This window comes from Pyrus communis, chromosome 17, assembly GCF_041283825.1.
Source record: "Pyrus communis isolate YQ-2024b chromosome 17, ASM4128382v1, whole genome shotgun sequence".
Lineage (NCBI taxonomy): Eukaryota > Viridiplantae > Streptophyta > Magnoliopsida > Rosales > Rosaceae > Pyrus > Pyrus communis.
Window position 1 is genome coordinate 13,995,408 of NC_142581.1, and position 15,900 is coordinate 14,011,307.

Below are 15,900 nucleotides of genomic sequence, written 5' to 3' on the forward strand. Positions count from 1 at the left end.
TGCCTTTTGGTCACAGTCTTCCCTTGGTAGTGACGTTGCCGTGCCTCTTGCCGCTGCTTGGAGCTTGTTGCAGTGTGTCACTTTTACCGTGTGGGGTTATGCAAAAGACTGCAGCGAGTTTATGCTGTGTAGTGCCTTTTGATCATAATTTTCCTCGGTGGTGACGTTGTTGTGCCTCTTGTTGCTGCTTGCTGCACCGTCATCGCTGCACACCATTGCACTGTCTGTTGTCCTGCTGTTCAAGTTTTGTGGCTGTTTTTTTTTTTTTTTTTTTTTTTTTTTTTTTTTTTTGCGGTCATGGTATTTTTCAAATGTTTTAAGAGCAACACCATTACCATTCTTGCGAAGGAAAATGATTCGCAAGATAGGGGAACAACTCTGAAGATTTACGCCCCACTGACTGGCCTTAAGGCGCTTGCTCTTCCTACAAAAGACAACTCCATGCATATTAAGTCGTGGTCTTCTGAAGTATCTTGGAAGGTGGCAAACTTTGTTCGATCAAATACGAAGAGGGAGGCGTGCACACCGGGGATTCTTATCTTGAACCCTTCACACCATGCTCATGACAGTCATCCGGCTTCGTTTAAGCTTCTCGGAGATCACATCCGCAGCGGAGCTATGGCTTGGAATGATGCCTTGTCGACTACCGGAGAAGCTGTTTTTGATGAGTCTTATTGGGAGTGGCTTGAAGATGTCTTGGGCCGATCTAAACATGTGCTTACTAGCATGGGCCTTTACCATGCCGTGTACGCATCTTTGTTTAGTTATGATCTCCATCATTCTGTCCTTCATGCGTTCTTCGAGCATTGGTGTTCAGCGACTAACACGCTTCATACAGCTCAAGGAGAGATGTCAATTTCACTTTGGGATCTCCACAAGATAGGGGGATTGCCAATCCAAGGTAAGTTTTATGACGAGGTCGTTCCTAGTGCGGAGGAACTTTCTCTCTGCAATACCCGAGGATTGCCTGCGAGTTGTCGCTGTTTATTTTGGGCATATCACAAGCTTTTCCAAGATGCTCGAAGTAAATCAGGCGTGAAGATTTCTTCATGGATCCGCTTCTGGTATTGGGAGGACACAAGGTACAAGAAGTCCTCGAAGAGAAGAAGTTGCAACAAAACCACTAAGCCAAAGGGAGACTCATATCCATCTGGTGCCATTGGTTCAGCTAGGCGCCGTTCCCCTGCCGAGTTGAGAGCGTTTGAGGACCTTGGCATAGCATCAGAGCATGTGGAAGAATCTTACCTAGCTGCTTTCTTAGCTTGTTGGCTTTGTAAGTTTGTTTTTCCAATCGGCGACGTCAACTTTGTTCGTCCTGGGGTTTTCAAAGTTGCTAGCAAGATGGCTGCAGGTGAATCTTTCAGTCTTGCTATCCCGGTTTTGGCCAATATTTATAATGGCTTGAGTGTTGTTTCGAACTCAGCAAACACTGAAGATCGTGCCGCGGTTCTTCCCTACCATTATGTGTATGGTTGGTTGGGTGAGTACTTCGGTACTCATTTTTTTTTCTTCAACTCTAAACAAGTCAGGGCCTTTGATGACGAAGCATTCTGGCGTGCTTTCTTCGAAGAGCCTCGATGATTCCCAGGCGCAAGCACTGTTTAGAAGCTGCGAAGGCTTGAAGATGGACTATCTGGCGAGAGTTGGCTCGGTGCGGCGAGGCATCATGGACGATTCGCATCTTCGCTTCTCAGACTTATCTTACCTTGTAAGTCTTCGCTCAGGGTATGTTTCTTTGCGGCAAGAAGATCGATGCATTGTTCAGCCGTATAGTCCCCACCGTTTCAGCAGGCAATTTGGTTTTGTCCAACATGTGCCAGGCAAGTTGAAGGAAAAAAAACCAATTAGACTCCTTGCAAGCCGTGTATATGCATTGGGAGTCTTGTACCCGTGCATGTACAAATGCTTCTATCACCCTGCCGGCAAAAGACGAGTTCAAGAGTAGTCCAGTAACCCGTGCTTACATAAGTTGGTGGTCAAAGGTATATTATGAGAATTCGGGGATGGCAAGTGGTACCAATTCTTCTCATTCACACCTCAATGTATTGAAGGAGGGGTGTTCTGTGGTTCCTACACAACTGATATCTTTTGATTGCGCGAGTGCTGCTACTTTGCAAGATAGACCAGTGGTTTTAGTCCCTCAATGCCCACGCTTGTCTTCTCAACATCTGGATGTATCTGAAGAGGCCGGTGATGAAGTTGATTCGCACGAAGATGGACTTGTTTTGCGGCAGGGTCAACAAGTTTTAAACAAGCGACGTCTTGAAGGCGCTCAGGCTGATAGCGATGTCAATTTTCGTCATAAGAAGAAAGAAGTGTTTAGGCTCCCTCAACTCGATGGTAGTGTGTCGTTTGAGAAAGACGTATGCATCTTCTTCTCTCTTATGACTTCTTCTGCTTTCATTGTTCTAGCTTTTGTTTCTAACAGCTTTCTTTGTTTTCTTTAGGTTGGGCCTTCTTGTTCTTTTGACTTGGCGACCACAGGTATTTATTCTTATACGGAGATGCTATTTGGAGGCGACCTACCCACAGGCGAGGAGATTGGGGATCCACCTGGTACAGAGCTTATCCCAAGTTCGTCAAGTTTCCCAAGTTTGCCGTGTGTAGGTGGAGGCATGCAAGATCCCGTCATGCATTCTACACCTTTGCCAGCTAGCTCTGAGATCTCTCTGAGAGGGCCAAACCTTAGTGGTACTGAGCAGCTTATTCATCGCATCAATCTTCGTGCGGCAATGGATATCAAGAGCCATATTGAGGGGAGGATTTTGAAATGCCCGTCGGAGGACCTTGCGTTGCTTAAAGAGGACTTGTCGAAACTTATTTCTGCAATTGACAATCTTAACATTGATTCTTCATCCTTGAAGATCAAGATCGCCGAAATTATGGCCGCCTCAACTGAGTATTCTTCCTTGCGTGTTATTTCCTCGAAGAAGTTGAGTCCAGATGTTAGAGCTCACCAACTTGCTGCAATAGACTTGTCACTAACCCAAGCCCGGTCTTCTCAGCAAGCTGCTTCGGGAGATTATCAATCTACAGAGACTTCTTTAGCTTCTGTCCGGGTACATCTAGATATGTTGATGCGAGAACAAGAACAGCTTGGCATCGAGGCATCAAAACTTGAAAGTGTTCTCGGGGAGCAGGGAGCTACACTTTCTCAATGCCAAGAGGAGATTTCACGCCTAGAACAAGAGAAAGACATGGCTATGGAGTTGCCCATCCTGTCTCTCACTGAGGTAGAGACTTTGAAGGCTTTGGAAGGCTTGCTTGAAGACCGCCTCCTTAGTTTTAGGGACATAGTTTTCAAGTAGTGTCTTCCGCCCTTTTTCTTTTGTAATCAGACTTTTTCCTTCAAAGAAATAAAATGTTTGCATTCTTGAATTTGCTCTTTATTCTTCAAAGCGTTTTTTTTTTTTTTTTTTTTTTTTTTTTTTTTTGAGATGTGACTGTACTTGAAGTTTTGAAGTTTCAAGTTGCCTACGTACCATTGGTTGAGGAGGGATCAAGTCATGACGTAGTTCAAATGAGTGATGGTTTTTTATGATGATTTTGCCGTACACAGTTTATGCTCTTGCGGGCCAGGAGCGTGGCGCGTTTGCTTTAGGGGTAGTAGCGCTTCAAAAATCTGCCGTTGATGGGGCCGATCTTCAACCCGTCTTCTGCCGTGATTAAGTAGGCGCCATTGGTGTAAATCTCTTGTATTACGTAGGGTCCATCCCATTTTGATGTGAACTTGCTTTTTGTCTTATGGGTTGTAATGATAGGCCTACGCAATGCCAGCACGAGATCTCCGGCTTGGAAAGACCTTGGGCGGACTTTCTTGTTGAATGCCTTGGCTAACCGTGCTTGGTAGCATTCCAAGTGTTGTTGAGCTTCGAGCCTTCTCTCATCCAGCGCTTCCAACTCCTGAAGGCGCAACTTTGCATTTTCTTCATCAGTCAAGCCTTCTTGTATAGCCATCCTTAGTGAGGGGATTTGACTTTCAAGCGGTAGAACAGCTTCTACGCCATATACGAGAGAATAAGGTGTAGCTTGGGTAGGAGTCCTATGTGTAGTCCTATATGCCCAAAGTGCTTCACTTATTCTTTCATGCCAGTCTCTCTTTGTTCGGCCGATTACCTTTTTCAGGAGGTTGCACAGCGTCTTGTTGAATGCTTCTGCGAGGCCGTTGGCCGGAGCATGATACATGGAAGACTTGTGCTGCTTGAACTTGTATTTGTCGCAAAGCTCATCCACGAGTCGGTTGGAAAACTGCTTTCCATTGTCCGTGATAATGTAGCGAGGCACCCCATATCGGTGGATGATATGCTCCTTGATGAAACGAACAACAGTTTCCTTTTTTACTTCCCTTAAAGGTATGGCTTCAGCCCACTTGGAGAAGTAATCTGTTGCAGCTAGGATGTAAGCTTCCCCTGCAGATGACTTTGGCGTAATTGGTCCTACAACGTCCAATCCCCATGCGTCGAACGGCCATGAAGCAACTGTAGGGTGTAATGGTTCAGGCGGTTGATGTATGAAGTTGGCGTGGAATTGGCAGGCTTGGCACCTTTTGGCGTGTTCCAGGCAGTCCTTCACCATGCTCGGCCAGTAGTAACCCATTCTTTTAAGCTGGAAATGTAGCTTTGGTCCAGATTGATGTGCCCCACACACACCTGAATGTGCTTCTTCCATGGCTTGATTAACTTCTTCCTCACCTAGGCATCTCAGGAGCAGTCCTTCAAAAGAGCGTCGGTAGAGTGTTCCTTTGTAGTAAAGGAAGCGAGGTGCTCGTCGACGTATTTCGGAACGGTGTCTAAGATCATCGGGAAGCTTTCCGTGCTCTAAGTAGTCGATCAGCGGCTGTCTCCACTCTTCAGTATCGACTGGAAGTACTGAGATGACATTTGTATCATCTAGTGACATTTCATTAACGAGCGGAATCACCCATCTTTGGCAAACTGGCACGTCTGCAACTTCATCTTTTCCTAGTGTCATACTTGAGGCTAGATTGGCGAGAGCGTCTGCCATTTGATTTTCCTTTCTTGGCACATGTTCTAGTGTCACAGCTTCGAACCTTTGTAGCAGTTGGGTCGCTAGCCGGAAGTATGGGACGAGATCATCTTTCCTCACCTCATATTCAGTTAAGAGTTGATTGATTATGAGCTTGGAATCGCCATATACCTCAAGAGCTGTGATTTCCATGTTGATCGCCATTTGGAGCCCGATGATCAATGCTTGGTACTCAGCAACATTGTTGGAGCATAGCTCATTCAGTTGGAAGGAGTAAGGTAGTATGTGCCTTTGTGGTGACATAAATACTACTCCTGCCCCCGCTCCGTCTGCTCGTGCGGATCCGTCGAAGAACATCGTCCATGTCGGGAAGATGTCGATGTAGAACACCTCCTCGTCAGGCAAGTCGTCTGAGATTTTCCAATCAGCCGGGATTGGATGATCGGCAAGGAAGTCTGCTAGCGCTTGTCCCTTGACGGCTTTAGCTGGGACGTAGATGATCTCATATTGATTAAGAAGCAAAGCCCATTTAGCGAGTCGCCCTGTCAAGACTGGCTTAGTCATAACGTATTTGACAGGGTCGGCTTTAGCAACCAAGTGGATGGTGTAAGCATGCATGTAATGTCTGAGTTTCTGAATGGCAAACACCAAAGCGAGGCACATCTTTTCTATTGGGGAATAGTTCAACTCAGCGCCGGTGAGAGTTCGACTGAGGTAGTAAAGTGCTCCTTCTCTTTGGGATTCATTCTCTTGCGCCAAGAGTGCTCCGATTGAACTTTCCTGAGCAGCAATATACAATATGAGTGGTTTCCCGGGCACAGGTGCCCCCAGGACAGGTGGACTTGACAAATATTTCTTTATGCTTTCAAAAGCATTATGGCATGCTTTGTCCCACACGAATGGAACATCTTTCTTCATAAGGCGACTAAACGGTTGACAACGCCCTGCGAGGTTGGAGATGAAGCGTCTGATGAAGGCTAGCCGTCCTTGTAGACTTTTCAGCTCGTGCAGGTTTCTTGGCTCGGGCATGCTTTGAATAGCCTTGATCTTTGATTGGTCTACTTCAATACCACGGTGCTTGACGATGAAGCCGAGGAATTTTCCAGAGGTGACGCCAAACGCACACTTTAACGGGTTCATCTTGAGGTTGTATTTTCGCAGCCTTTCGAACACTATTCGCAGATCCTTCAAGTGTTCTGATCTTTTCTTCGTCTTAACCACCACATCATCTACGTAACATTCTACGTTTTTGTGTAGCATGTCATTGAAGATTTTCTGCATTGCGCGTTGATACGTAGCTCCAGCGTTCTTTAGACCAAAGGGCATTACCTTGTAGCAGTAGATACCTTTTGGAGTACGAAAGGCTGTTAGTTCCTCGTCTTCGAGGGCCATGCGAATTTGATTGTATCCAGAAGAGCCATCCATGAATGATAATGCCTCATGGCCAGTGGTTGCATCCACCATGATTTCAATGATTGGCAAGGGGAAGTCATCCTTTGGGCAAGCATCGTTGAGGTCCCGGAAGTCTACGCAAACACGTATTTGTCCTGATTTTTTAAGGACAATGACGATGTTGGAGATCCACTTGGGGTATTGCACTTCTCGAATAAAGCCTGCTTCGATTAGCTTGTCGATCTCGACCTCGATTTGTGGGATAAGCTCAGATCGATAGCGTCTTTGAGTTTGCTTTATCGGCCGTGTTCCAGGCCTGACCGCAAGATGATGAACAGCGATGATAGGGTCCAGGCCGGGCATTTCTTTGTAGGTCCAGGCAAAGACGTCTTTGTACTCTAACAACAGCTGATAATACTCCTCTATCTCGTCTGTACTTAATAATGCACTTACGAAGATAGGCTTTGGTTCCTTGCTTGTACCTAAGTTGAGTTCCTTGAGATCATCAATTGTGGCTTGTCCCCCATCTTCGAGCTGTGGTGGTGCAGCAGTGACATCTTCCTCGGGGATTTCGTCTTCTTTACCTTCTTGAACCGTGACGTGGAAAACATCTTGGATCTCCTCTTCGGTGCTGTCTTCTCGGGCTTGTCGGCATAAGGATTGTCTGGTGTTCTGGGAGAGGCGTTCCTCGCAATCTTCATAGGAAGGAGCCTTGACCGGGTAATTGAAGAAGTCTTCTGGGAAGAGGTCGCACATTGTGATGGGGATGGACGATCTTTGTGTCGAAATTTCATTATCTCCAATACTTTCACATTGTTCTGGAGGTTGACAGGAGCTGTTTTGCCCCCTTTTCGACTGATAAACTTGTGGACAAGATGGTTGCTGCTTGTCCAATTTCTTCGAAGCGATCTTCGAAATGCATTCCTCACAATCTTCATAACAAGGAGCCTTGATCGAGAAATTGAAGACATCTTCGAGGAAGAAAAGATCCCGCATGAACGATCTTTGTGTTGTAATTTCATCATCCTCAACATTTTCATGTAGCTTTGAAGGTTGACGGTAGCTGCTTTGCCCCCTTTCCGATTGGTGAACTTGTGGACAAGACATATGTTTCTCGTGCAGCTTCTTCGGAGTGACCTGAATCCATCCTTCATCTTCACTTGACTTGACTGACATGGTTTTGGAACATGCCCCCAGCGGTTGAGGTGAAGACTTTGAGTCGAAAGAGCCAGAAGTGACATATTTCTTAGGGATTTCATCTTCAGTGCCGTTCTCTTGGGTTTGTTGGCATGAAGATTTGCCAGTGTGGACGATGATGCGCCTCCTTACCTTTAGTGGTCCTTTTGTGTCAACCTCTAGGATTGCTTGGCGCTTCATCCTTGAAGGAATCAAGCTTCGAACGTCGTCCTTTTCTCCTAACCCATTGAGCTTTTCTTCCTTTAGTGTTGTCTTCCTTTTTCCAAAAGGCTTCCCATTATCTTCAAACCTTTCTGAAGCTGATCGTCGCAGAGGAGAGATAACTGTGTTGCTTTGTTTCTTAGGCTTTAACAACCTTTCAAAAACAGAGCTTTGGGATGTCGGCGCGTTAAGCCTCTTGAAGACAGAGGTTCGGTCTTGACCACCAATGCGATTAAGCACTGAAGTTCTGGAGCTTGACTGGCTCATCCTATCGAAGACCGACGTCCGAGGGGAGGGTTTAGGCTCTTTTTGGTCTTGTTCAATGCTCATGCTGACATATTGAGTGCTAGTGTTTTTCGCTTGGCTTGAAATCATCACAGGTGCATTTGGTGTGAAACCAAGTCCGGCTTTGTTGTTGTCAACTCCGTAACCATGCTCCTTCAACTTCTTTTGAGTTTTGGTGAGGTTACGTTCTTCGTCATTGACAGTGTTTGAAACCTTCTTTCCAGCCACCGCAGAAGAAGCGAAGTCGTACCCGGCTTTTGACATGAGTTTGTAGGCGTTAGGGTCAAAACCTTCCTCGGTCCTCTTGGTTGGAAGAAAGCTTGATTCCACCTTCTTTGGTAGAGCTTTTATGAAGCCTTGTGGTAGTCTTGCGGCCTTAGCACCCCCTAGCTGTGTCAGAGGCAAAACTGCATTCGTCTTGAGCAACTTCACGTTATCCGTGTGCCACTGTGTGTCGGCTTTTCTAGTTTCGAATGGAGATTGACCATTCTTTCTTCTTGACATCGGGATATACCGGAATATGGGTGCGTTCGGTCCTTCTGACGGCATCCTACTCCCTTTGGTTGTTGCAGGTTTAGCAAACTCGTCATCATCTTTGCTTGAAGATGGCCCGGCCTGCTCTTTTTGTTTTTTTAGGCATGGCTTGCCACTCCTGCTTTTTAGGTGCTGCTCTGCCCGTGGATTTGATCTCTTCCGGAAGGGCTTCGGGTACCGTCTCTTCATCCATGTAGAACTTGGCATCTGCAAAGTGTGATTCGTCTTCGGTGAATGGCTTGGTATCACCTTGGATCACCTTCACTCCTTCTCGGTAAAATTTTAGGCATTGGTGAAGGGTGGACGGCACTACCCCATTTGCGTGGATCCAAGGTCTTCCTAAGAGCAAGCTATAGGAAGTTCTTGCATCAATCACGTGGAATATCGTGCTTGATTTGAGCTCTCCCATGGTCATCTCTACTCGGATCATACCTATCGCCATTTGTCCTCCTTGGTTAAAACCCTGGATCAGCAGACGGCTCAGGGATAGTTCATTCACCTTGATGCCGATTATGGTCATTGTTGATTTTGGCATGATGTTTATGGCTGACCCACCATCCACAAGCATGCGGTTGACTTTGTATTCCTTTATGTACCCGGAGACGAAGAGAGGACGGTTGTGAGGCTTTGATCCCAACAGTAGGTCTTCGTCAGTGAAGTTAATTACGTCATGGGTGGCACAACATGTGGCACATTCATGTGGCTGAAGCTTCGAGCCTTCGTCGTTACTTTCTTGCACTTCGTGGTCGTCGGGACCTGCCAAGACTGCTGCTAGTGCTCTTCGCATCTTTTTTGGCAATGGTAGCGCTTCCTCGATGCTAAAGTGTGTTGGCAGACCTTCTCCAGGTGTAAGGGTCTTTTCTACCTCAGTGGCAATAGCTTTGCCTTTTGAGGGCTCTTCTATTTCTACTTCAACCATGTGACAGGCCACGGTAGTGCACTGTTGGAAAAAGTCATTCGGGAAGTACTCACGCAAGGAAACGGGAATGCGTGGCTCCTGCTCCATAGGTTCCCTAGCATATGTTGTTTTATTATGCTTTATGTTTCTTTTAGGCTTCGCATTGTTGCGGCCGTGGTGATTTCTTCTTTGTTCCACCTTTGGCTGTATGACTTGTGGTCTTGGTTTCCTTGTCTTTTTGTAGGTTACCAATATCCATCCTTCTTCATCATCAGCATGTGTATCTTGGTCGCTTCTCTCCAGTGATGGTTGTGTAGGAGGTGCCGTGCAACTTAAGCATTCACGGGAACGGTCAGGTGTCATTTGGAGAGGCACAGGATTAAACGATCCAAACGCAATTGTAGTGGTATGCGTTGCGGCCGTGTCCTCAAGGTCGAGCTCAATTTGCCCTTGTTGTGCTAGCTTCATGATGAGTTCTTTGAGAACGAAGCACTTGCCAACAGGATGGCTCACAATACGATGATACTTGCAGTACCTAGGATCGTTTGTGCGATTCATTTCTTCAGGACGCTTGCATTCGGGTAGCTCAATCACCTTTTTTTCCAGCAAGTCATCTAACATGGCAGCCATGTCAGAGTCAGGAAAAGGGTACGTTTTCTGTTCCAACTCTCTCAAGGTGCTCTTGTATCTGTCTTGGGTGCGAGAAGGCTCACTTGTCTTTATCTCCTTCGCTTTCTTCTTGGAGGAGATCTTGATGGGCGCTGAGGAGGTCTTGATGGGCGCTGAGGAGGTCTTGATGGGCGCTGAAGAGGTCTTGATGGGGGTAGTGTTGACGGTGAAAGCTTCCTTAGCGGGCTTCTTCCCGGTCTTGTCTACATTTGGGGCGAATACTTTCTCCTTATTGAAGTTAGTAATTGGCTCCTTCTTCCCATGATTAGCGATACTCAGCTCCATGTCGTGGGAACGAGTTGCTAGCTCTTCGAATGTTCTTGGTTTTATGCCTTGGAGGATGTAATGTAACCCCCAGTGCATGCCTTGAACGCACATCTCAATGGCAGAGGTTTCAGAAAGCCGATCTTTGCAATCCAGACTTAAGGAGCGCCATCTATTTATGTAGTTGACGACAGGTTCATCTCTCCACTGTTTCGTACTGGTCAGCTCTAGCATGCTTACAGTACGACGAGTGCTGTAGAAACGGTTGAGGAATTCCCTTTCTAGCTGGTCCCAACTGTTGATAGACTCAGGTTCGAGGTCAGTGTACCAGTCAAAAGCGTTACTTTTCAGCGAACGCACGAACTGTTTGACGAGGTAGTCTCCCTCTGTCCCAGCATTGTTGCAAGTTTCAATGAAATGGGCGACATGTTGCTTCGGGTTGCCTTTTCCATCGAACTGCATGAATTTTGGGGGCTGATAACCCCTTGGCATCTTCAAAGCGTCAATCTTCTTGGAGTAAGGCTTTGAGTACAGTACGGAGTCATGCGAGCTTCCTTCGTACTGTGTCTTGACAGTGCTTGCGATCATCTCCTGTAGCTGCTGGATAGAGAGAGATCCCATGAATGCCGTTTCTTGGTCTAGCTTTGGCTTCTCTTCAACTTTCTCCACTGGTGGCTCCTCTTCTTCGTCGTCTTCTTTCTTTAATAGGCCAATATTTGGGTCGACTTTCACGTCGGGCAGCGCATCTAGTTGGTTGACAAGTGCGGCAATCTGCAAGTCCTTCTCCTCCACAGTCCGTGTGAGCTTTGCGATTGCTTCATTCATCTGAGCTAGCTGCTCCTCGATTGAAGTTGCTCCAGTGGTCATAACTTGCATGGTTGTACTGCCGCTCGAATCAGCGTCGGAGAGTAGGGACTCTGAGTATTTCCTCGGGCTTTCCCCCCTTGATGCCTTTAGCGAGGCTAGGGTGATCACAGGCTCGTACCTCAGGTGCTCTTGTTCCTTTGACAGAGTCAATGCAGGGGCGGAAGCCGCGGCAAAAAGAGCTCTTGCCTTACTTCGGGTTACGATGCCCGAAATATCACCACTTGCGGCGATGATGTTCTTGTTCTTTGCTTTGATTGCAGGAACAGCTTGATCCTTTCTTGATGCCATTTGCGTTTTTCGATGATTGGAGGATAGAGATGAGAGGTAGAGATTATCCCACCGGGCGTGCCAAATTTGTAAACACGAAAAGTTCCTGAAACAAGAAACAAGAATACCGTGTACAAAATATCTTTTTGTGTTTAATGATTTTGGGGTTACAATCTCTTTGTAATTTGATCCTCTGATTCTATCTTCGTAGGGTGTAGGTTTGTGGATGAGCTGTTGATCCAAAGGGCCGTCGGGGCTTGATCTAGGGATGAACAGTTGATGAACGGATCTTCGAGGGCTTTTGAGCTTGATCTTGAATACTGGGTGTATGGATTTCTTCAAGGGGGCCGTCGGAGCTTGATCTTGAGGGTTGATGGATGAGCGGATCTTCAAGGGCTTTTGGGCCTAATCTTGAAGACTGAGTGTATGGATTTCTTCAAGAGGCCGTCGGGGCTTGATCTTGAGGGTTGATGGATGAGCGGATCTTCAAGGGCTTTTGGGCCTAATTTTGAAGACTGATTGGATGTGTGGATTTGTTGAGGTTGTTGATCCAAAGGGCCGTTAGGGCTTGATCTTAGGACGAACGGATGATGAACACTTTCTTCAAGGGGCCGTCGGGGCTTGATCTTGAGTCGGCGGAAGTTCTTCAAGGGCCGTTGGGGCTTGACCTTGAAGGAGGGTTTGACGAAGAACGAAGAGTGTTTTCTTGATCCTTCGGGATTTGCTTGAGAGCTTTAGAGTTTCAAGGCTTCAAGGTTTTGGTGTGATGTAAATTCCCTTCTTTCTTTCTTTCTTCCTTTCTTTCTTTCTTTCTTCCTTTCTTTCTCCCCCTAAATGAATGCCTTGGCTTCCTATTTATAGAATTTCAAAACTTGATTTTTGGATTTAAATAATCAGATGAAATAAATCATTTCTGCCAAGTAATGACACGTGTCCTATTTGATGACTTTTCCAATTTATTTCGATTTTTCATTGAGTCACACGCTACATGTAAAATTTATGTGACACGTGAGTGTTGAAATTTTAATTATTGGTCAACATTCATTTCACCGAAATTTCGATGTCCACACACGGAAGTACGAAGTTTTCTTGGTTTAGCTGACTATTATAGATGTTTTATGAAAGATTTCTCAGCTATAGCTCTGCCATTGACAAGGTTAACCAGGAAAAGAGTTAAGTCTGAGTGGAGTGATGATTGCGAGCAAAGTTTTCAGCAGCTAAAATATTGCCTTACTTATGCACCTGTTTTAGCACTTCCAGATGATAGTGGGAACTTCGAGATTTATAGTGATGCTTCCTTGAATGGATTGGGTTGTGTGTTAATGCAGCATGGCAGGATGATTGCTTATGCCTCGCGATAGTTAAAGCTCCACGAAATGAATTATCCTACTCATGATCTTGAGTTGGCAGCCATTGTTTTTGCTTTGAAGATTTAGAGGCATTATCTTCATGGAAAAGTGTAAGATTTTTACGATCATAAAAGCATCAAATATATTTTCACACAGAATGATCTTAATCTCCGACAACAGAGATGGATAAAATTACTCAGTGATTACGACTACACAATTGAGTATTATCCGGGTTGTACAAATACAGTGGCAAATGCACTTAGCAGGAAATCCATCTATTGAATTAATGCTCTATATGCATGTCGTATTCCTCTCCTCACTGAATTGAGATCTATTAGAGTTGATTTAGAAGTGGAAGATCGGGAAGAAACCCTACTTGCAAGTTTTCGAGTCAGATCAATCTTGATAAATCATGTGATTGAGGCTCAAATGTTTGATGCAGAATCTCAAGAAGGGAAAAAGAAAGATCTCAGGATTAGGAATTCCGATGGTATGCTGATGCAGGGTAACCGAATGTACGTGCCTAATGTCGAAGAATTAAAAAAAGATATACTTGATGAGGCGGATGTTTCGGCTTATGCGATGCATCCTGGGAGTACCAAGATGTATCACACTATTCGACCTTTCTATTATTGGCCTGGTATGAAGAGAAAGATTGCTGAATATATGAGTTGCTGTGTAGTATGTCAACAAGTTAAGGCAAAGAGGAAGAAACCTTTTGGGTTATTACAACCACTTCCCGTACCTCAGTGGAAATGGGAGGATATTACCATGGATTTCGTGTACAAGCTACCTCGTACATGCAATGGTTATGATGGTATTTGGGTAATAGTTGATCGACTTACCAAGCCAACACACTTTATACTCGTTCGAGAAAATTACTCCTTGAGTTAGTTGGCGAAAACGTTTATTTCAGAGATTGTCAAGTACCATGGCATTCCAGTTAGTATCATTTCTAATCGAGATCCCAGGTTCACTACTAAATTTTGGGTAGCTTTCCAGGCAGCTCTCGGTTTAACATTGCTCTACAGCACAGCTTATCACCCTTAAACGGATGGGCAATCTGAGAGAACCATTCAGATGCTGGAAGATATGTTGAAAGCCTCGGTTTTGCAGTTTGGAGATGCTTGGCATAAACGTTTAGCTTTGATTGAGTTTGCTTATAATAACAGCTATCTTTCTAGCATTGGCATGTCACCTTTTGAGGCGCTTTATGGTAAATCATGTCGTACTCCATTATGTTGGTCTGAAGTTGGCGAAAGAGTGCTAGTGGTCCTCGAGATTGTGGATGAGACTACACAGAATATTCAGGTGATTAAAGTTAACCTGAAAGCTGCCCAGGATCGATAGAAGGGTATCGCCGATAAACATGCCACTGATAGAGTATATAAAGTTGAAGATTGGGTATTCCTGAAGTTATCTCCATGGAAAGGCGTGGTACGGTTCAGCAAGAAAGGTAAGTTAAGTCCTCGGTATATTGGACCGTATCAGATCACTGAACGAATTGGTGAAGTTGCCTACAGGCTTGAACTACCTCCAGAGTTGTCAAAGGTGCATGATGTTTTCCATGTATCTATGCTTCATCATTATGTCTCCGATCCATCACACGTGATCCCTTCTCAACCACTAGAGATTAACCCAGACTTGACCAATTATGGAAAGCCAGTAACGATTTTGGATTGGAAGGATAAAGTTCTCAGGAACAAGACTGTACGCATGGTGAAAGTTTTATGGAGGAATCATTTGGTCGAGGAAGCCACCTGGGAAACTACAAAGCATATGCGAGACCTGTATCCATGTCTATTTTATGGTTATTGATACGTGTTGTTGTGTAGAAATTTCGAGGATGAAATTTTCTTAAGAGGGTAGATTATGGCGACCCGTCCCAATTGTCATTATAATTTTCTCCCCGAATATGTGAGATGACGATTATGCCGTCGGTAGCTTAGTGACGTGGATGTACATATGTAGTTTTAAATAATCATCCTCGCTATCGTAATAAAATCGTACTCGACGTCACAAGTGCATCGAAACGAGTTAAGGTCGAATCAGATTCCTAATGAAAATGTTACGACGATTAAAGAACGAGTTAGGGTAGAAATATATTGTTGGATTGACTATATTTTATTCACCAATCAATTAGTTCCTGTCATGTCTAGCCCAATTAGATTTTAGGTTGAATTGTTATTTCCTTGGGCTAATTGGACCCTAAAACTCTCTTTCTTTCTTTCTTTTTTTTTTCCTCATGGCAGCCTAATCAAGGCCTTACTTCTTTTCATTCTGGCCAATCAGTGACCACACACACACACACACACACACACGTATCCCTCACCCTCTTCTTCTTTCTCGATTCTTTTTTCCATCCATACAACTGTGAGACTGTTACACTTAAACCATACTAAAACATCACGAATCGAGTCCTTGGACACTACCATCATCTTCCTCACAACCTCACGAACTCATTCACACCTTTGGTTCTTCGAACGGCGTTGGAAACATAAGAACCCAGAAGCTCCGACACAGTGGGTTTTTAAGACGTCGTGATCGTGGATGATTTGCATGATTTTAAGGCTCGAGATAGACTCTAAATAGCTTCGTTAACATCTTGGAGTGAAATGTGAGTGGTTTGGACATCGGAACACATGGATTTGTGAAGTTGCAAAGTTAGCTGGAGGTATCGAAGGAAATTTCGACCATTTTCCGTTGGTTTTAAGACCTCCAATAGATATGTGCTCTACTTTTCAAGACCTTCAAATCCATATAAATTTCATGGATTTTGGTTGAGAATTGAAGAAGATATTGAACTTTGAAAATTTTCCAAAAACCAGCGAACCAGACGGCGGCCTGCGGCGGACTCTGACGAGTCACCGGAGAAGAACGAGAATATTCCGTTAACTTTAACAAAATATTCTAACGCCGTCAGGTAATTTTAACGAGATATTCTACTAATTTAACGAAATATTCCCTAATGCCGTTAGGGGTTCCATCAAC

General features: G+C 45.0%; 1 pseudogene; it reads left to right on the forward strand.

The window, feature by feature from the left end:
- Positions 1–268: 268 nt before the first annotated feature.
- On the forward strand, positions 269–14,727 carry LOC148689506 (uncharacterized; annotated as a pseudogene).
- Positions 14,728–15,900: the final 1,173 nt, after the last annotated feature.